The sequence below is a fragment of the Artibeus jamaicensis genome, unplaced genomic scaffold (genome assembly GCF_021234435.1).
Source record: "Artibeus jamaicensis isolate MK-2021 breed Jamaican fruit bat unplaced genomic scaffold, CSHL_Jam_final contig_601, whole genome shotgun sequence".
In the NCBI taxonomy this organism is placed as follows: Eukaryota; Metazoa; Chordata; class Mammalia; order Chiroptera; family Phyllostomidae; genus Artibeus; species Artibeus jamaicensis.
In genome coordinates, this window is record NW_026521902.1 from 128412 (window position 1) to 150516 (window position 22105).

The window sequence follows — 22105 nt, forward strand, 5'->3', positions numbered from 1 at the left end:
TGAATGGATCATAAAACTATGGTACATTTACATAATGGAATTCTATGCAGCAGAAAGAAAGAAGAGCTCCTACCCTTTGCAACAGCATGGATGGAACTGGAAAGCATTATGCTCAGTGAAATAAGCCAGGCACTGAAAGACAAATACCATATGATCTCACCTTTAACAGGAACCTAAACAACAAAACAAACAAGCAAGCAAAATATGACCAAAGACACTGAAATAGAGAACAGGCTGACAGGGACCATGGGGGAGAGGGGAGAGAATTTCAGGGGAAAAGGGGAAGGATTCATAGGAACAAGTATAAAGGACACATGGACAAAAACTAAGGCAGGGGGGGAAATGGGAGGGAGGTGGGGAGCACTGGTGGGGGGTGGGATGGGATGGGAGCATAAGACAGAAAACTGTACTTGAACAATAATTATATAAATTTTTAAAAGAATAAAATAAAAGCTAAAAATATACAACTTTTGTGCCCATACTTATAATCTAAAATAGTAAATGAAATGCAGAGAAAGTAGAAAGAAATGTGCATGTCGACATATCTGCAAGTGTATATGCAGCATGATAGCAGTTCTTTTTAACTCTTAGAATGGAATTTTGAATAAATGTGTTGTTATTGTTTAAGTAAGCAGCAACAAAGTATATTTAAAATGTTTTTCAAGCACACTAGGAACTTTTTAAGAAATGACTACATTTAGCTATAGAGCAGGTTTCAACAAATGTCTCACGAACTATGTTTATTGCTCTCTTTGCTATTAATCTGAAAACTAATCACAAGATAACTACAAAGTCCCTATATTTAGATGTTTTAATATACAGTTCTAAATACCTTCCCAAAATAAATCACAGTCAGAGTGGAACATAATTTACATAGCAAAATAATAAAAATACTGCACACCAGACCAAGATCTTTCTGGTTTCAAAAATGATAAAAGCTTCAAACTGTTTCTCAAGCAAAGGTTATTTTTGCCCCCAAGGGGACTTTAGGTAATTTGCTAAGCCATTTTAGATTGTCCTGAGGGGAAAGGAAGTGAGGGTGATGACAGTGAATAGAGGTATTGGATGATAATAAGCACTTACAATGCAGAGGACAATCTCCCAGAAGAATGAATTATATGGCCAAAAAGGTCCATACTGCTGAGAATAAAAACCCTGCTCTGTATGAAAAGTATATCCATTTGCATCCTAGATCTCAAAAGATGCCTTTCTTGGATCAAGAAGCATGGAAGATAAAACTTCAAGAACAAAAAATGCCACCCATCTTGCCAACATTGGGGAGAAGTTTCCTAGGCAATAAGGTCAGAAGGCAAAGGAAGATCAGTCCACTTAGGAGACCATAACACACTGATTAAACTGAGTAGTCATCTGAGGATCCCTGCCTCTTTCCATTGCTCATACATCACTTTAATTGTTACAGAAAACAACTCAGCCGCTTTCAGGTGTATGGAGTGGAACTTTATTTATGTACCCGTACCCAGAGGAGGCAGTCTCCAAATTCTGGGCCCCAATCAGTGGGTGGCAGTTGCTTATATAGGGTGAGGGGGTGGTCTGTCACTCAGACCAGTACTTTTGGCATGCAAGCAAGAAGCAGTTTACGGAAGCAAGAAAGATGGAACTGCTGATAGGAGTTAATACAAAATTCTTTGTTCTTACTTCCCAGGTACTTAGTTACTTGCTCTTCCTGATCTTGTTGAAATCAGCTGCAAGCTCCCCTCCTAGGCAGGCCACTACATTCCCCACTTTTTATGGTCAACAGTGCTGTTGACTGCTCTAGCATAATTTTATGGTTATTCTTGTGCATCATGGGGCTGTTGTAATTTATGATAATAGTATCGCTGGAGGGACAAGATCTTGGTGGTTGCCCTGTGGGTAACTGTTGCTTCTTAAGTTCTGGACTATGATCCACAGGATACAGGGGCTGAAGCTTAAACCTAAGAAGATAATAATTAGGGGTCTTAGAAAGGGAAGTAGCCACTGGAGCCAGCCTTGAGGATTTATTCCTCAATTTCTCTAATTTTAACTTTCTGTTTCTTTGGTGTGGTGGTTTATATTCTCTCTGATTTCCCTAACTTTCTTTGCTATAATCCCTGACTGATTTACATAGGAGCAACACTCCTCTCCTAGGAACGCACAGGCCCTCTCTTTCCCTGGATTCAGTGCATTAATGAGGTTTCTTTCTTTATTATTTTTCTCTTCCTATGATTTACTATCAGGGAGGAGTTCTGAGGCCCCTTTCTCCTTCTGGAATTATATAAAGGACAATGGACGAAGGTCTCATCTTCTTGTAACTACTTCCAGCTGGATGAGGATTTCGTCCTACCTACCATTGGGTCAGGGGTACCCTGAAAGAGGAGGGTGGGTGCAGCACAGAGGGAGTCCTTCCTACAAGGAGAAGGACTTTACAGGGTCCTGGTCAGTTGGCTGTCACCAGGAAGTTGCAGACTTGGTGTCCAAAGGCTGGCATGACTGGACCATTGGCATCCTGGTTGTATTCTGAAGGTGACAAATTAGGCAAGAAATTGGAAGCACAATTAAATCATAACTATTAAATGACACAGGCAAGGTCTAAAGTAAAGATTGGCTTATCTAGTGGAAGGTGTACAAGGCATGCTACACCTATTTCAAACTCTTGTGGCCCACTATACTTCACTCGGGCCAAGGGGAATATATGAGGATTTCTCTCCTTTTAGATTTCTGAGCCCTTTCTGTCCAAGCCATCAAGACAGAAAAGTGAAAATCAGTTCTAAAGTGAAGCCCACGGACTGCCCAAGCCCTTTATCAACCTAATTACTTAGTTCAATCAAACTTTTTGAGTCTCAGGGGGGTGATGACAAAGATGAGCTTCTTAAGTGAGGCCTATATTTTAACCAATCACTCATAGGCATAGGCAGTGATTGGTTAAAATATAGGTATTTTAATGTAGCATGCCAGTTTTCATAGGCATACACCCTATGAAAACAGAAGAACATACAGGTTAATTCACACAACAATCTCTAAACTAGTCTCTGCACCTGTGAGACTCTTTTGGGAAGACATTCTATTGCTAGGTCCTTCTTGCTGTAATAACTTCTTGCTGCCACTACAGTAATAACAGTGGCAATTTGACAGGTCCTTTGCACCTGTGAATTGTATGTCTTTGGTGATATTACAAACCTGGTTTCAACTTTCAAATGAAAATAAACTTTCAAGACAGTTAGCTGCTCCATTCTGATGTCCAATACTGAGCATTGTGATTTCCCTTGAACCACAGTTTTTCTCCTTAAGATAACCCTCATTGTTATTACAGGGACTACTTTGGGTCCCACTTTTGATTTTGACTGTTCATTTGCATAAACACACCAAGTGCAGCCTGGATCACTTATGATCCTTAAGTCCGCTTTGCTGGAACTCACACAGAGAACCCTTAGACTGACTTCTCAGTCGGCCTCTTGGGGCACAGAAGCAGAGCTATACATCTGCCAACTAGCTTAGCCTGTACCAGTCATTTCACTCAAATCCTTGAGCCTCCATTGTGCCTACAGGTTCCTTTTTAGCCATCTTTCAGGAAGGCAACCTTCATTCCTTCCCCAGAAAGACTGGCACAAACCACACAATTAACCAAAGTACCAGGCTTTTTTTATGGGCTTTTGCTAGCTTCGCAAGTCAATCCCAGTTCCTCGGGGCTTTCTGGTGACGACCAAAACCCATACGTGCCTCCTTCAGGTGTGACATTCCAGTCAAAGTCCTGGTTAACAAAACCACTATTAATAACTGGTCTTACTCGTTTTATGCAAGGAAACCTTACATCATCATTCATTTCTTCAGAGTGCCAGATTCTGGAGGGATCAGGTAGGGAGAAAAATACAAAGCATGATGGAAAATACTTTTCCTTTTGATACCCACTAAAATTGCATCTTCATGCCTTATACCTTCTACTACTAACCTTGCATAATTCTAAAATGTTATGTAAACATTTTAAACTTTCTAAAACTTTCACAACTTCTACAACTTTTTACACACCTTATTCTATTTGTACAGCTTTCCACAGACCTTCAGCAACATCTAAAAAACTTTCACATCTTTTCATATACTTTTTTATTTATAAATCTTATACTTTCTATTGTTCATTTTCTTACAGAGTGTGAAGTTTCAAATTTTTCTGGAATCCTCAATTTCCTTTCTCAGAGTAGATACAGAGCAAAACCCGAAACACAGAGTTCTGAAACAATACACAGGTAGAGGCATTCTCTTGCACCAATGCGTCCACTGGTGACTCTCAGAGACACGCTCCTTCAGGCCCGATCTCCAGGCAGAGACATGCTGCTTTGCCTCAGGCTGATACACTCATCAGCCCCAAATGACCCTTCCTGGGTCCCAGGTGGCAAAAGCATTCTCTCCAACCAGCTACAGTGACCTTCACTAGGTCTTACAATACAGGTTTCTGATCAGAAACAGAATCACCTGTGAGAAATTTGCTCTTTTCCCACAAAATCAGAAAAACTCTAGGTTTAAAACTTTTACATCCTTTATATATATATATATATATTCATCTAGATTTACTTATTATCCTCTTTTATTCTTGGTTCTTTTCCCACAAGGGAAGGACTATACTTAAACTCAGTATTTAAACTCAGTATGTGGCAGCCAAAATCTCCCTAGCACTATAGGTATCTTCCACTAAAACTCCCTAGATTTGCAGGGACATCGCAGCTTCCTGATGCTTAGACATTGCAAACACCCTATAAATCAGATGGTCACTCTTGGACCTCAGTTCATGACCTTCAAAACTAGAGCTATTCCTATCAGAACCAGTTACACAGAGAACCTGACTGCTGCAGTGCCCCTACAGCAGCAGCATACAGCCCCATAATCTGAAGAGAAGCCTTATCTAGTTGCAAGATGGTGGCACCCATGAATGCTCTGTCCTCCATGGTGGGACAGTCATGTGGCTCATCCATTTTACCCAAAATGGCAGCACCCCAACTCTGGTTCCACCCACCTGCGAAGGTCCCAGGACTCCGGTTTCAGGAACCCTGGAAACCCCCAAGGCCCCTTCCACCTCTGGGTGTGGGGGAACCACAAAGCCACCCTCCACCCATTGGGGGTGGTTCACTGAGGCTGCAGTCACCAGTGGAGGTGGGGCAGAGGTCCTGCCTGCCTGTGAAGGTGGGGGCCCTGCAGCTCCATTTTCAGGAGCCAAGGAAGCTCCTGCCAACCCCTGGTTCGGCGGGTGAGCAGAGCCCACTTGCAGAGGCTGCGAATCCATGGTGGAGACTTTCTCCCACCTGCAGGGCAGGAGAAGCCATAGTGGGTCTCATCTCCCCAGAAGGCAGCATCACCACCAGAGTTCCTGTTCTCTGGGGTCCCCCATTGTCTATTCTGAGGACTGGAGGTCTCCCAAAGACTAACTCATATTGGGTGTAGCCTGAAGGGTTAGGGGCATTCCTAACTCGAAGTAGTGCCAGCAGCAGTAAGTCAGTCTAAGGCAGTCCAGTCTCCTGGTGGAACTTTGTTAGAGTTTCCTTGAGAGTCTGGTTCATGCACTCTACTTTTTCCAAGCTCTAGGGTTGGTATGCAGTGTGCAATTTCTATGTGATATGGAGGAGCCTTATTACCTCCTGTATTATGTTTGAGATGAAAGCCAGACCATCATCACTCCCAATACTCAGGAGCAATCCATACCTTGGGATGATTTCCCTCATCAGGGCCCAGGTGACTTCTCGGCTTTTCTCAGTCCTGGTGGGGAAGGCTTCTACCCACCCAGAAAAGGTGCAGCTGAAGACTAAGAGGTACTTATACCCTCGGCTGTGTTTGACTTCAGTAAAGTCTACTTGCAAGTCCTCAAACAACTGCCTCCCTGAGTGCTGTATTCCTGACTTTATCCTTGGGTGCCCTGCTGCATTGTTCCAGGCACATGTAACACACTGCGTTGTCGCAGAGGCACAGAGCACAGCCAGGTTAGGGAAGTAAAAGTACCTTTTTAACAGGTTATCTAGGGACATCTTGCCCATATGAGTGAAGCTGTAGCAATGCCTCAGTAGATTGCTGGCTTGCCCCTGGGGGACATATATTTTCCTGTCTGACAACTTCCAATTCTCCTCAGCAGTTTCCTGTCCTCCAGCTTGTTGTGCCCACTCTGTTTCAATTTGTGCCCCTTCTTTAAGGACACCTGGTACCCTGTCTTGGTTAGCAGTTCAAACAGCTGGCAAGGGCCCTCCCAGCACCCATCTCGGGTTGGTGCAGCTGAAAGGAGGTTATCTACACACGCAGTAACACTGGGTCAGTCTCCTTCTTGGTGAATGATCTTAGATCTCTGGCCAGGGCCTCTTCGAGGAGAGTGGGAGAGTTTCTTAAACCCTGTGGCAGTTTGGTCTGGGTCTAAGCCAGCTAACCTGAGGACTGTAGGTGCCTGTAACCCTGGTCTTTGTCACCTGCCAGTGGGCTTTTTCTTTTTCTTTTTGGGCACGCTCTTTTCTAGTACCCCTTCGCTTTGCAGTAGGCGCATGGTCTCGTTCCATGCTCTGGTGTGCAAGTCTATTTCCTTTCTTAGCCAATCTGGTGGCTCCCCGCTCCCAAGAGGTATCTGGTTTCCCAAAGGACCCACTGCCGGGGCAGCCAGCTCGGGCCAGGAGGTCTTCACAGCTCGCTCCTGGCTCAGTCAAGGGGGCTCAGCTGGGGTAGCCCTGCTTGTCTCCTTGGCGACCCATTTAGCAGGACCAGGTGCAGGGGGCCATGAGGGCTTTGGCTGCCTCCCATCCCTCCAGCAGGGGGGAGTCACTGCCTGCTGCCTGGTTGGGCGACTGCTCTGTCATACTGGGGCATATTTTAGAGAGGCTGACCTCTTTGAACAGGGTCTCTACTCTGCTGCCAGAGACCAGCAGGAGCTGGAATCTAGGTCACAGATGAGGGTCTTTGCTTCCCCGTGTCTGGCCAAGAGTTTCCAGGGGAGGCAGACTGACAGGCGGCTCTTCCTCTGGCTCTCCTTTGAAAATGGGGGGGGAGGGGTGGCGGCATGTTTCTCTTGACTGGGCGACTAAAACACTGGATCGCACCACTTTTCACCTACCACCAGCCTTTCCTACTGTCTTAGGCTTCTGACCTGCACACTGCTGGAGCCATGACAGCATGTCCTGTGCTAATTCCTGCCAGAGGTCTATGTAAACTTACTGATTGGGGTGTCCTGGCTTGACTGTTACTAAGAGGTGGACTGCTCTAATTATACCTAAGTTCAGTGTTCCTTCAGGGGGCCAGCCTACTCCAAATGTTGGCCACTCAGAGGTGCAAAAGACCTGTAACTGACCGGCCTCCATGGTCTAATGCTGGCCATGGAACTGATCAAAGTTCTGCAGCATGCAGTTTAACACAGGGGAAGGTCCCCCACCCATGGTGATCCTCTCAGAATGGTGCAGACAAACAAAGGGAAGGGGTTTTCATTTCGCCCACCTGGCCTTCCCTCTCACAAGCTTAGCTTGGGTCTTAGCTAAGGCTGCCCCAGTAGAATCCGGGTTAAACTCCTAGCCGTTATGCCATATGACAGACCAAGGAACCACAGGTTGGGATCCACTCTTGCTCCATAGTTTTTTCAACCATGGAGCCACAAACACAGTCACTCACACACAAACACACAGACAAACATCTGAGAGTTTATACAGTCTGGCATGGAGTAGGACTGCCCAGGTGGGGATACGTTTCCCCTTCCAGATGGCCAATTGGCCTCCAGAGGACTTACGGCCAATTGCCTGCCCAAGAGATGATCAGTCTCTCCTTCCACCGCAAGGGGTGGCCTGGTCTCGGGCTCTGGTCCCCGGGGCACTTACCAATCGGCACCTTCTCAGGTCTGGATAGTTCCAGTCTGCACCCTGCCTGCCCGGGTCTGAATAGTTCCAGTCCGCACCCCACCTGCCCGGGTCGAGGAGCAATCCGGAGGATGACTTCCATGGAGCACGGGGCTTCCGGGACCTGAAATCACCAGGGCACGCATTTCCCTTCGGCTGCCAGACTCTCTCTTGGTCAGTCCCCCACCGCCTTCACTGGAAGCAAAAAGGCCTGCTCACATGAGTAGATTATCGGTCAGGGAACAAAAATGTTACAGAAAACAACTCAGCCACTTTAGGGTGTACGGAGTGGAACTTTATTTACTTGGGCAGACCCAGAGGAGGCAGTGTCCAAATTCTGGGCCCCAATCAGTGGGCAGCAATTGCTTATATAGGGTGAGGGGGTGGTCTGTCACTCAGACCAGTACTTTTGGCATGCAAGCAAGAAGCAGTTTACGGAAGCAAGAAAGATGGAACTGCTGATAGGAGTTAATACAAAATTCTTTGTTCTTACTTCCCAGTTACTTAGTTACTTGCTCTTTCTGATCTTTTTGACTCAGCTGCAAGCCCCCCTCCTGGGCAGGCCACTACATAATAACTGATTCATGATGTCACTTAGAACAAAAAATCTTACTCTGTTAGATTCCAGACTTGACCATCTCAAGTTTTCCTCTTTGAAAATGTGGACATGTGTTACATTCTGTGTTCTCAGATTACCTACCTGAGGCATACTTCCTGTCACAAAATACTTATGATTTCTAGAACACCATGCTTCCCGGCCCTAAACCCATTTAAAATGCTAACAAAAATGTTACTATTTTATTTATTCATTAATGGATTTATGACGAACAAAGACAATTTTTCTAGCTCCTCACATTACCTCACTTCTTGTTTTCTTTCAAGCTTTAACTATTTCTAGGCCATCTGCACCAACAACCATGTAATGATCATTATTGCATGAAAGCATGTTTACCTTTGTAACTCATGAGAATCAACGAAAAAGTACCACAAATAGAATTTAGTGCAGTGATGGGAAAATAACATGCAGAAATAAATATGTAGAAATGTAACAGAGCACAGCCAAGAGGGGGGCCCCAGAAAAGAATTTGGGATGGGGTCCAGAGCTCAGGGTATCCAGGAAATATTAAGATGTCCTCACCACCCCCCCCCACCCAGGTGTCAATTGGGGAAGGGACAAATGGAGCAGGGCCATTGAGAGCTGTTTTGCATAGCAATAGTTTCGCAGTTAAACTCTGGAATGGTCATTTAACATATCTATAACCTTTAACTGGTTTCATAGACATGTTAAATAGCTGTGGCCATGCTCTGAGCCAGGGGGATGGAAGCGACTTCCACCAAAGATGTAACTGGGGGGCAGGTCCCCCAAGTTACAGCACCTATGTGGGAGCTTGGAGAAGATTGGTTCCATGACATGGGGCCATACCTGCACAGACTAACAATGGCAGCCCAGTAAACTTGTAATAATACAGAAATAGTGGCAGGTGTAACTGATCATGGGAGGAGTCAGAAATAGGGGTACAGAGGAAGATTGGTGCAGGGATTTAAACCCAGACATGGCAGCCATTGGAGAGCCACACAGTTTTGTCAGAGTGGGGACCCCTGCAGCCATGTGAAGAAGTACCACTCGGCTTTTCCAGAACGGGGACCCTTGCAGCCACTGAAAAGAGAGCCACGTGGTTTTGCCAGAGTGGGGACCCCTGCAGCCAGGCGAAAAAGAGAGCCACATGCTTTTGGTGAAGTGCAGGCCCCTGCAGCTTTGGTAGAAGAGGCCCACACAGTTTTGGTGTGCTCCCTTTGGCCATGTGGCCTGGGAAGCAGGAGAGACTTTGCCTGGAAAAATGGGTACAAAGAACTCTTGCCAATGGACAAGAGTGCCATGTGACTTTGGATTAAGTGGAGATCCTGACTGGACACAGCTGATGGTCCCAATGTTATACCCAGCTATGAAAATTACAGCTAGGGCATTACCCAACCCTAAATCTGCAGTTCCTGGAACAGGGTAATGAACAAACATCCGGGAACAATTGGGTTTAAAATTCTAGCCAAATAAGGTAACTAACCCGGGCCCGCCAGAAAGTGCCCGCCAGCAGCAGCAGCACCCACCAATCAGGGACCCTCGCCGTTTTTAAATAAGCCAATAGCTAACCGCCACCTCTGCTTCTGTATGCCTTTGCTTGCTTGCTAGAAAATATAAATACCCAGTAGTCTGTAAGCCAGGCGCGACTTCCATTTTGTAGCTCTGGGTGGCTGTGTGACTGTGATCACAGTTGGGGAGGTTCGCCCCTGCGCAGGAAAATCTTTCGCCATTAAAATTTTTGTCGATTCGGTTCCGGACTCCAAGAGTGTGTATTTACCCGCCGATCATCTACAACACCAGCAGCCAGGAAAAACGAACGTAGGCTCTTTTCCTGATTTACGGTACCTGGAGTTGGGACAGTGGGAGAAGGGAGAGCTGTGTGTGTAGGTAGATATCTTAGAGGACTTTGATATTTTGATGAAGATGTTAGGTCTGAAGAGCATTAAATAAACATTTCTTTTTTTTTACAAATCTCTGGAATTGAGAGATGTCTTTCCAATTGGCGATGGACAATCAGCCCAATAGGGCTGATAATAGGGTCCGGACGATATTCGTATACCATCCTCTGGAGTCTGGGGCCCCAGTGTATCTGTTCTGTAACAGTTTTTTTGGCATCCCTGGGTGGGCCAAATATTGCCCCCCCTTGGATCTCTTCTCGGTAACAGAAATGGTAAGTTAAATATACAATTTTTTAAAAGACTCAATAACAACAAAACAAGAAAACAAAACCTAGAAATAAACTTAACAATGTACAGGATCTATATGAACAAAATTGGAAATTTCTATGCAATAACAAAAACTTTAACAAATGAAAAATATCATCTTATTTGGGAATTTAAAAATGGCTATCTTTATATATCTATTTACCAAAGATATCTATAACTGAAATGTAATCTAGATATATAAAGAAAAGTGGTCTGACAGGAAGTAGTCAGCTAAATTGTACCTGAGACACATATCCCAGAAACAGTCCTAGCCCCCTTTGGTGCCCCCCACAGCCCTGTGACCTCATAGCCCCCATGCAGCTCATCTCGTGCCCTTGGACTGCATTGCTTCTATCGCATTAGACTGTGAGCATCACCTCGTGACCACAGATACCGGCAGCTGGGAGCGCCTAACCTCCAGTATGTGTAGTTGTTCCTCTCTCCACCAGAACTGCCCACCCCTCAAGCCTACCAGCCTAAATTTGCCTCCCAACCAGGCCCACCCACATCTGTGGCTTGGCCTCCTCTAACCTCCAGCCCACTTCTGACTCTGACCTTTGACCTTGTCCTCATCTGTAAGTTTGATTTTTTTCCTGGTCCATTTAAACAAAACCACTGAGGAATCAGGGATACTTGTGGACATGCAGTGTAATGAAGATATACATTAAAAATATATACTTTAAAAATTGAACAATACTCTGAAAAAGTTCAGTGAATAAAAGGACAAGACACAAACTGGGAGAAAATATGAATGATTTAAAACATGGTTAAAAACATTGAGAGGGAAAGAATGGGAGAAGATACACAGGATAGTGCAAAAGCAGCTTTACAGTTGTTCACATGGAAAATAATGTCATAATTATTAAATAATAACACAACAATAAACTTTGTTTCTTGTCCTCACAACTCTAAACCTACTTCTGCCCCCACCTTCTATTATGCAAACATAAACCACATGAAAATTACATAATAACATGCAGTGGACTTCAAGGTAACAAGCATGACTAGAGATGAAGACCACTTCATATCAATGAGTTTAATTTACCAGGAAGATCCAAATTCATAAATAATGTCATTAACTTAAATTATATACAACAGAGACACAAACAAAAATTTATAATTGCAATAGATTTAACAGACCTCTCGCAAAAGGAACATAGCTTTCCACTTTCAGAAACAAGAGACCACCTCAAAAAAATCAGTAAGGATATAAGAAACACCATGAGCAGCAAACTGGATTCAACATTCTTGTTACTGAACAGGGGTCTCAGGGGGTGCAATATTTGGCCCATTGAGGGACACCAAAAACTGCCACAGAACAACAGGGGCCCCTCCCAAGGATGGTATACTAATACCTACTGAGCTTGTCTGTCCGCTGCCAGTTGGAAAGATATCTCTCAATGCCAGAGATTTGTGAAAAGGAAAGGAAAGGTTTATTTAAAGCTGTACAGACTTTAAGTAGTGACCCGATGTCCCCATAAAAATATCAAAGTACTTTAGATAACCACAGATGCCCACAGCACTTCCTTCTCCCCCTGTCCTAATTCGGGGTACCGTATCTCAGGAAAAGAAGCACATGTCTATGTTTCAGGTCACTGGCACTGTCAGGTGTGTCACCATCCAGGCAGGATCTCCAGTTAATCCAAAGTCATGTGGCACATTCTCACCATCCATTGGCAAGGGTTCTTTGTACCCATTTTTCCAGGCAAAGTCTCTCCTGCTTCCCAGGCCATGTGGCCAAAGGTAGTACCCCACAGCCATGTGGGCCTCTTCTACCAAAGATGCAGGGGTCAGCACTCTGACCAAAAGTGTGTGGCTTTCTTCTTCACCTGGCTATAGGGATCACCATTCTGGCAAAGCGTGTGGTTCTCTTTCACCTGGGCAAGAGGGAGTCCTAACTGCCCAAAACCACATGGCTCTCCTCAATGGCTGCCGCATCTGCATTTAAATCCCTGTGCCAGTCCTCCTTTGCAGCCCCATTTCTAACTCCTCCTATAATCAGTTATACCTGCCAGGACTCCCATACCCTCCCAGCTTTACTGGGCTGCCATAGTGCCTTCTGGGCAAGTGTGGCCCAATGGTGTGGAGCCAATCAACTCCAAGCTCTCATGCAGGCACTGTAACTCAGGGGACCAGCCCCCAGTTACATCCTGGGTAGAAGCCACTCCCTTCTCCCTGGTTCAGAGCTTGGCCACAGCTATTTAACACCTCTATGAAACTGTTGCAGAAAAATGAAGCAACCAGACACCGAGGGTTTCTGGAGTACGAGGTTTTATTAACGTGTACGGGCCTAGAGGAGTCAGTCTCCAAATTCTGAGCCCTGAACAAAGGATTCTTGGGGTTTATATAGGCTACGGGGTCTTCCTGTCTATGTAGCAAAGCAGGATACAGAAGCGGAATGTGGAAGTTAGTTCTAGCTACGGGGCAGAAGCAGAGTACAAAAGCTAAATTCGAAGGTCAGTGTTTAACAGCAGGGGTGTTAATCTCAGTCCAAGCTAATGCACCATTGTTTACTTATACCAGACAGCCCCATCATTCTCCCCAGGGTGCCTGGGGCCTGGGCAAATAAAGGTTAAACAAAGGTTCTTCAAAGTTTCCCATATCATTCCCCCCTTTTATGCTAAACAGCACTAGTGCTTGTTTAAGCATAACGATATTCTTTTTGTAGGAATAAACAAGTCCCCCCTTTTCCATTGATGAGGTTTTCTTTCTAAGCTCTCATACTGCCCCCCTCTCAGGGGCTTAGTCCTTAGTTATATCCTGGGTAAGTGACTTTATCCCTTAGTTCCAAGTCCGGCTATACTACCTAACATATTTACGAAACTAGTTAAAGGCCATAGATATGTCAAACAATCATTCTAAAGGTCAGCTGGAAAACTGTTGCCATGCAAAACAGCTCTCAATGGCCTTGCTCTATTCGTCCCTTCCCCCTGGGGGGGTGAGGATATTTCAATATTTCTTGGACACCTTGAACTTTGAACTTTATCCTAAATGGTTTTCAGGGGGCCCCCTTGGCTGCAACCTGTATTAATATTCTTCCTTTTAGATTTATATCTACTTTATAATTATATAAAGGAAAATGGACGAAGGTCTTATCTTCTTGTAACTGCTTCAGGCTGGAAATGGACGCCATCCTACCTACTCCTGGGTCAGGGGCGCCCTGAAAAGAGGGGGTGCAGCACGGAGAGAGCCCTTCCCGTAAGAGGAAAGACCTTACAGGGTCCTGGTCAGTTGGCTGTCACCTGGACGTCACAGGTTTGGTGTCCAAAGGCTGGCATTACTGGACTGTTGGCATCCTGGTCAGGTTGTATTCTGGAGGTGACAGATTAGGCAAGAAATCGGAAGTACAATTAAATTATAACTATTAAATGACAAAGGCAGGGACTTCAGTAAAGAATGGCTTATCTGGAGGAAGGTGTACAAGGCATGCTACACCTATCTCAGACTTTTGTGGCCTACTATACTTTACTCAGGCTGAGGGGAATATATTAGGATTTCCCTCCTTTCAGATTTCTGAGCCCTTTCTGTCCAAGCTATCAAAGCAGAAAAAGGAAAATTAGTTCTAAAGTGAAACCTACAGACTGCCTTAACTCTTTATTAACTTATTTAGTTCTATCAAACCATTGAGTCTCTGGGGGCGATGACAAAGATGGGCTCGTTAAGTGAGGCCTATATTGTAACTAATCATTCATAGGCATAGGCAGGTTATAGGCATACGCCCTATGAAAACAGACGAACACATAGGTTAATTTACACAATAATTCCCAAACCAATCTCTGTGCCTATGAGACTGTCTTTTGTGATGACGTTCCATTGCTAGGTCCTTCCTGTAATATTTAACAGTGGCAATTTGACAGGTCCTTTGTACCTGTAAATTGTACATCTTCGGTGACATTACAAACTTGGTTTCGACTCTTAAATGAAAATAAACTTTTAAGACAGTTAGCTGCACCATTCTGATGTCTAATACTGAGCATTGTGATTTTCCTTGAACTATAATTTTTCTCCTTAAGATTACCCTCACTGTTATTACAGGGACTACTTTGGGTCCTGCTTTTGATTTTGACTGTTCATTTGCATAAACACACTAAGAGCAGTCTGGATCATTTCTGATCCTTAAGTCTGCTTTGCTGGAACTGACACAGGGAACCCTCAGATTGACTTCTTAGTCTGCCCCTCAGGGCACAGAAGCAGAGCCACATATCTGCCATCTGGCTTCACCTGTATTAGTCATTTCACTCAAATCTTTGAGCCTCTATTGTATTTACAGGTTCCTTTTTAGCAACCTTTCAGGAAAGCAACCTTCGTTCCTTCCCTGGAAAGGCTGGATGGAACTACACAACTAACTAAAGTACCAGGCTTTTCTCGTGGGCTTTCGCTAGCTTCACAGGTCAATCCTAGTTCCTTTGAGCTTTCTGGTAATGACCAGAACCTATATATGCCTCCTTCAGGCATGACATTCCAGTTAAAGTCCTGGTTAACAAGTCACTATTAATGACTGGTCTAATTGGATTTATGCAAAGAAACCTTATGTTACTATTACTTACTCTTTCAGAGTGCTAAATTCTGGAGGGATTAGGTAGGGAGAAAAATACAAAGCGTGATGGAAAATTCTTTTCCTTCTGATACTTACTAAGATTGTATCTCTATGTCTTATACCTTCTATTACTAATTCTACATAATTTCTTTTTTTAAAACTTTCACATATTCCTTTATTTTTATAACTTCTTATAGACTTTCTGCAATATTCATAAACTTTTTATAGCCTTTTTACCTATCCAGATTTATCTATAACTCATTTTTAATCCTTGTTTCTTTTCTACACTGGGAAGGACTCTACTTAAACTCAGTATCTGGCAGCTAAAAGTCCCTAGCACTTTAGGCATTTTCTATAGGTATCTTCTACTAAAAGTCCATAAATTTGCAGGGACATTTTTCACCTTTCTGAAGCTTAGACCTTGCAAACACCCTATAAATCAGATGGTCAGCCTTGGACCTCAGTTTATGACCTTCAAAACTAGAGCTATTCCTATCAGAACCAGTTATATAGAGAACCTAACTGCTGCAGTGTCCACACAGCCGCAGCATACAGCTTATAATCGGAAAAGAAACCTTGGCCAGTTCTAAGATGGTAATGCCCATGAATGCTCTGTCCTCCAAATGGTTCACTCACATGGCTCATCTATTTTACCTAAAATAGCAGTACCCTGACTGGTTCTGCCTACCTGCAAAGGTCCTAGGACTCCGGTTTAAGGAATCCCGGAAGCCTCCAAGGCCCCTTCTACCTGTGGGTGTAGAGGCACCACAAAGCCACTCTCCACCCATTAGGGTGGTTTACTGAGGCTGCAGTCACCAGTGGAGGCGGGGCAGAGGTCCCGCTGGCCTCTGAAGGTGGGGGCCCTGCAGCTCCATTTTCGGGAGTCAAAGAAGACTGGGTTAGTCTCCCTCCATGTGAATGACTCCAGATCTCTGGCCAGTCCCCCCCTCTGAGGGGAGTGGGAGAGTCTCTGAAGCCCTGTGGCAGTCTGGTATGGGTCCAAGCCAGCTAGGCTGAGGGCTGTAGGTGCCTGTAACCCTGGCTTTTGTCACCTGCCAGTGGGCTCCTTCTTTTTCCTTTCAGAGTAGACATAAAGCAAAATCTGAAACACAGTTTCAAAACAACATATAGATAGAGGCACTCTCTTGCACCGATGGGTTCACTGGTGCCTTGCAGAGGCATGCTGGTTTGTCTCTGGCTGAAGCACGCAGCAGACCCAATTAACCCTTCCTGGGGAGCAAAGATTAAACAGTAGATAACGTTTCAAAGAGGTCTGTGGGAGTGTCTGTCAGGAAGAGAGTTGCAGAAACCCTGGGAGACACACCCATCCCCCCTCAAACCCTTATCATATCAATGAAAGCACTCCTAGCAGAGCAGATTTCACAGGTTTATCAGCAAGTCTTTGTGACCCTAGATTTTCCCCAGGATACACTCAAGCAAGGCGTGGGGCTGCACCTCTCCCCAGCAGTCATTCAGGCTCAAGGGGACTGGAGCCAGGAAACACCCCCCACCAGAGTACATGGGGACCCAGGGCTTTGTCAAAGCCAGGGGACAGGAGTCCATTGCTCTTTACTGCAGTCCTCCCAAGTCCCTCCATGAAGGCCTCCCAGGCGATCGAGCCTGGCCCAAGTCGCCCCTTGCAGTGAGGGGTCCCACCCGCCACTGACTTTTGACCAAGCTCTGGGGGCAGGGAGAGGAACCCGAGGCAGCGCCTGCCACCAGGGACAAGCCTTGTCTCCTGCTGCCGGCATTCCAGAGGTTGTCTCTTGCCCTTAGCCCCAAGGGGTAGAGGTACAATTCCTAAAATCAGGCAGAGTGGTCAGCAAGATCTCCCTATTCTTGTTTATAAAATTAAATCGAAATAGGCCTGTGAAATCTGCTATTTGCTATTCTCAAATGCAATTACAAGAAACAACTTCTATATACATCAGAGAGTACAAACAAGAATTAAAACTAGGCATTCCCGGGTTGTTATAACTCAAATTCTTAAATTCAGTCAGTTGAAAAATGATATAAACGCATGGGAAAGACAAAAGTAACAGGTCTGGTTACATTTCAATTTTGGGAAGAATTAGCACAGACTTTACAAAGTTACTTTAGAGATATGCAGCAAGGGCTAGTATCTGAACTTAGCGTGAGACAGTTCATCATGAAGAATCTGAAAAAACTCCTGCTTGGTTAAGCGTTAAATGTCCTGCAGCATTAATTTTCTTTACGTTGGTAGGAAAAGTCTCTCTTAGGTGACCACGTTGCGGAAGCTTTTTCTGTGATATGGCTTCCCTCTCATCACCTGCAGTTCTAAAGGTCATTCTGAAAAGCAAACCGCATACCCTCTTCTCCAAGTTAAGAGTTAAAATGGCCAATAAAATTAAATTTTTTTTGGGGGGGGAGGCTCAAGACTCTTTTAAAAGTATGATGAGCCCGTTTTACAATTGCCAGACTAGTTGGATTGTAAGGTCTTTATTGGCAAATATCTTAGAACTGAAAATTCCTCACACTGCAAGACACTGCACTTAGAAAACCAGCTTCAATGCTACCAGCCCTGCCGCTCGCTGAAATCTTACCTGTTGCTAGGAAACAGCTAGCGCGGAGGCTCTGGTCAGTGTTCTAAATCTCTTTGGTAGTATTGAGCGGGGGCTGCTGTTGGCGCACTGAAGTCACGCTAGGACCCCGCACGGCAGCGGGAGACGCCGAGGAGTCCCGCAGGTCATCACTGGGGACACCCGGAGGCTGACGGAGAAGACCGCGGCCTCGCGCCCGCCCTCGGAGAAACCTCCTCTTCCTCTGGGCCGGATAAGCGCGACCAGCCCTGGTGCACTGTGGACAGTCCACCCTGCCCCCAGCCGCATCGGGCACCTGGCTCCCACCCTGAATGTGTCTCCAGGGTTGGGGAGGGGAAGCGGGAGGGGGTGGGAGAGCGGGTCACGCCGGGAGGGGTGGCCAGGCCCTTCTGCAATCCCGATTGTCTAAGCGCTTGACCTGAGGAGATAGCCCCCCTCCCGGCCCACCCTCCACCTGGGTGCCGATGGTGGGGGGGGAAGGAGAGGGAGTCGCACAGCTTTTGCTCCGGGTGTGCCTGCTTTTTCAATCAAAGAAATTCTTTTCTGAGTTTCGGGTTTACTTACACAGCTGAGAGGGCTTGGGGCACTGGACATGTGCTTACCAGCCGAGCCCCAAGATTCCGTGCAGACACACAAAGGACAGGGGCACATTCGCTCACACTTTCACTCTCAAGCACTCTGAATTTAAACAATTCCTCTCATCTAGTTCCTGATGGTTGGACTTGAACCAACTCAGCTGGTGGCCAAATTCAGATGAATTCGACCCACAGCCCCACCCGAGTGAGGGCCAGGCGGTCAGGCTCAGCAGGAGCTCGACCTAAATTTCTGATTTGAGGTGATCAGCCTCTGTCTGGTCTTGGGTCAGGTCCCCAGGGTTCTTACTGATTTGGCGCCCCTGGTCTCAGGTCAGGGTGTAGTCCAAAACCCTTGCTTCCCGCCTGGAGTGCAGGTCGGCGGCCATGTACCCCAACCGGATGGGGTCTGAGAAATCTCAGGGCACATGCACCCCAGTTTCTCCAATTGGAACTCAGGCCACCGCCTGCTTATCCAGCCCGCGGCAAGTGGGCCAGAATTTGTGAAAGGTCGCTTCCCGGCCAATGCACCAAATGTTGCAGGGAAATGAAGCAACCAGACACCGAGGGTTTCTGGAGTACAAGGTTTTATTAACGTGTACGGGTCTAGAGGAGTCAGTCTCCAAATTCTGAGCCCTGAACAAAGGACTCTTGGGGTTTTTATAGTTTACAGGGTCTTCTTGTCTATGTAGCAAAGCGGGATACAGAAGCGGAATGTGGAAGTTAGTTCTAGCTACGGGGCAGAAGCAGAGTACAAAGACTAAATTCGAAGGTCAGTATTTAACAGCAGGGGTGTTAATCTCAGTCCTAGCTAATGCACCGTTGTTTACTTATCCTAGACAGCTCCATCATTCTCCCCAGGGTGCCTGGGGCCTGGGCAAATAAAGGTTAAACAAAGGTTCTTCAAAATTTCCCATATCAAAACCAGTTAAGGGTTATAGATACGTTAAATGTCCATTCTAGAGATTAGCTGCAAAACTGTTGCTATGCAAAACAGCTCTCAATGGCCCTGCTCCATTCGTCCTTTCCCCCAACTGACAACTGGGGGGTGGGGCGTGAGGACATCTTAATATTTCCTGGACACCCTGAGCTCTGGATCCCATTCCAAATTCTTTTTCTGGGACCCCCCTCCTGGCTGCGCCATGTTACAGTCTCAGATAACGGACTATGCACAGCTTTTCCTGCTGACCTGCTGTAAGGTGTTATTCCCTAAATGATCAAGAGATGGCAGCAGAGACACATGCTTAGAACATTTTTTACACTGACGATATTGTAATGAAGTTTCCAAAAAAAATTCAAAGGATTGAAATTACATGAAGTTGCTGGCTCTTGTAGATAATCTAGAAATCAGTTGTAAAGATCGCCAGAAAATTCTTACATTTAGAAGTTATGAAATTCACTTCTAAGTAATCCTCCAAATGAATCACAATTGGAGTTAAAAATAATTTCAACCGAATAATATTAAAATACTTTAAAAACCTATGAGAAAATGTAGGGATAAATCTGCATATTAGGGGAAAACAGTTCAAAATTCACATATTTTTCATCCATACTACAAACCCAGAAAAATAATTTAAATCCTGGGAAGTAGAAGAATGGAAATAAGCAAGGAGAGATGTCTGGAAGGGTACATACTTAAAACAATACCAGCTATTACCTGTTTGGGTGGGATTTTGAATTCATTTTTATTTTTCTGTATAATTCAAGTAAGCTGCCACAAAAAAAGGCAGTCTCAGTTTGGGTAAAAACAAAAAAAGGTACAAGAGGAAAATCTGGCATAATTTTAAAATGAATAGACTGCTGTGGTAACAACACCAGGGGCCTTTTCTCTGCTCTCCCAGACTGATCTCAGAGGGCCCCCTATTCCAAAGTGCACTTCTTTGTGTGCAAATGCAGTGGAGCAGAGAGGAAGTGACAGGACCAGACTTGAATGAGCAGAGCAGTGCTGGGCAGTACAGCCTGAGGGGGAACTTGCCCAGGGGCTGCCTCACTTCAGAGCCCCCTCACAGCCAAGACGCTTCATAACTAAGCAGCAGCACCATTAGGCTGACCTACAGCGCTGCTGCTTCATGATTCACCTGTAACAATGCTGAGCTTCCTAACAGCCATGCTGCACTCATAGCCACTAGTACCAAAATGGAGCTATTTGCACTAAATAGAGTTTACTTCTTCCCCACACCCTAGCTCTGGAACTCCTGCTGGCATTGACTTGGAACCAATGACCATCAGTTCACAGACACCAGATGCCACAGACAGACTCAGCATGAGACACAGGCCTTAGACTCCAGAACCTGGGCCCCAGAGCAGACCCAAAATCAAAAGCTGAACCCCAGACCCCAGCCCCAATCCCAAAACTGTCCCCATGACCCCAGCCAGACCACTGACCCTGAATGCCAGACCCCAGACACCAGAGATTGATGGCAAATGCTGAACACCAGATTTCACACATCAGAGCTGAGAGCCAGAGCTGCACATGGACCCCACATACCCACCCAGGACATGTGTTAGGGGAAATTGATAGCTCCACAGCACAGCCACTAAGGAGTGATTTGTTTTTACAGCCCAGGTTTTACAGCCCAGTGACTCGTCTTGTTTCTTCTAGTTTTTTTTAACTGCTTATCGTCTACATACCAGAGATAATGTAATGCTCTGCTTTCTGCTTCTATAAGCTGCCTCCTACTTTCAGTCCGAAGGACCAGCCCTCCTTTGCTCCATAAAAATAACTGCTTCCCCACTGCTCAGGGCCCAGAATTTGGAGATTGACTCCTTTGGGTCCGTGCACATAAAGTAAAGTTCCACTCCATACTTCTGAAAGCGGCTGAGTTGTTTTCTCTAACACATGAAGCCACACCCAAAGAAACTCCAGATCCCACACACACAAACACAGATTCAACCCCAGGCCACAGATCCAGGAGACAGAACCCAGATCTGGAACCAGGACCCCACAGCCAGACTCCAGAGCTGGAGCTTGACAATGGAGCCCACTTGCTAGATGCAGGAGTGGAACCGAGTTCTCAAAATGTAAACAGAGCCAGGAGCCAATAAAGCACCAATTCTTGACTCTCTAAGTCCAAGCAGCTGGCCTCAGAAATAGTTTTTCATGCCAATGCAAATGTACAAGGGAAGAAAATAACTCCCAGCACTACTAAATTATACCAAGCCCTGCAGAAATAGTCCAACAGGCTGACAGAGCAAAAAATAATAATAATTCTTACTCTTGCTGGGAGAAGTCCATGATCTCTCAGAGGCTGCACTTTCCAGAAGTTAGTGTCCTGGCCATGAATGTCACACAGCTGGTTCACAAAACCTGTGGGGGAATAAAAAATTATTTTTGTCATATCTTCTAAGTTCTAACAGCTGGAATAACAATCAAATTCCATAATTTAATTAATGAGAGGAATTCAACATCTACTACATGAACAAAGAAAATTCATATTAAAATGAATACCAAACATAATGAGGTAATATTAAGTATATAGGGTATTTTGGAAAATTGAAGAACAGCATCTGAGATTTCAAAGGTGAAGTTGGGGACATGCAGGTAATTTAGAAAAAAAGACATCATACCTGCCAAGTTAATTTATATTGGGCAACTCCCACAACTTTAAGACACAAGGAGTACAATAAGAGGGTCAACAAGCTCTTGCTAGGAGTCTTAATGCCTGAAGCTGAGGTGGTTGTGCTGAAGCTCTCTTCCTAAAACAAATTGTGGCAACTAAACCTCTTAGGAAGACATGAAATGACAATCTTAAGTAATTTCTCAGTCTTCCCTTTCTTAACAGCCAGTTTACCATCAACATGCCAAGTGCAAAATGCCGGCCCTCTCATGACCGCCTT

The 22105-nt window shown here is 45.2% G+C and overlaps 1 long non-coding RNA gene across 1 annotated transcript; it reads right to left on the reverse strand.

Moving 5' to 3' along the window:
• Positions 1–2402: 2402 nt before the first annotated feature.
• Positions 2403–21568, reverse strand: LOC119047532 (uncharacterized). Its single transcript, XR_005082165.2, has 3 exons — positions 21484–21568; positions 7800–7941; positions 2403–2496 (listed from the first exon to the last, which is right to left on the reverse strand). It is a non-coding gene; the product is annotated as an uncharacterized LOC119047532 (long non-coding RNA).
• Between the last annotated feature and the right edge of the window lie 537 nt (positions 21569–22105).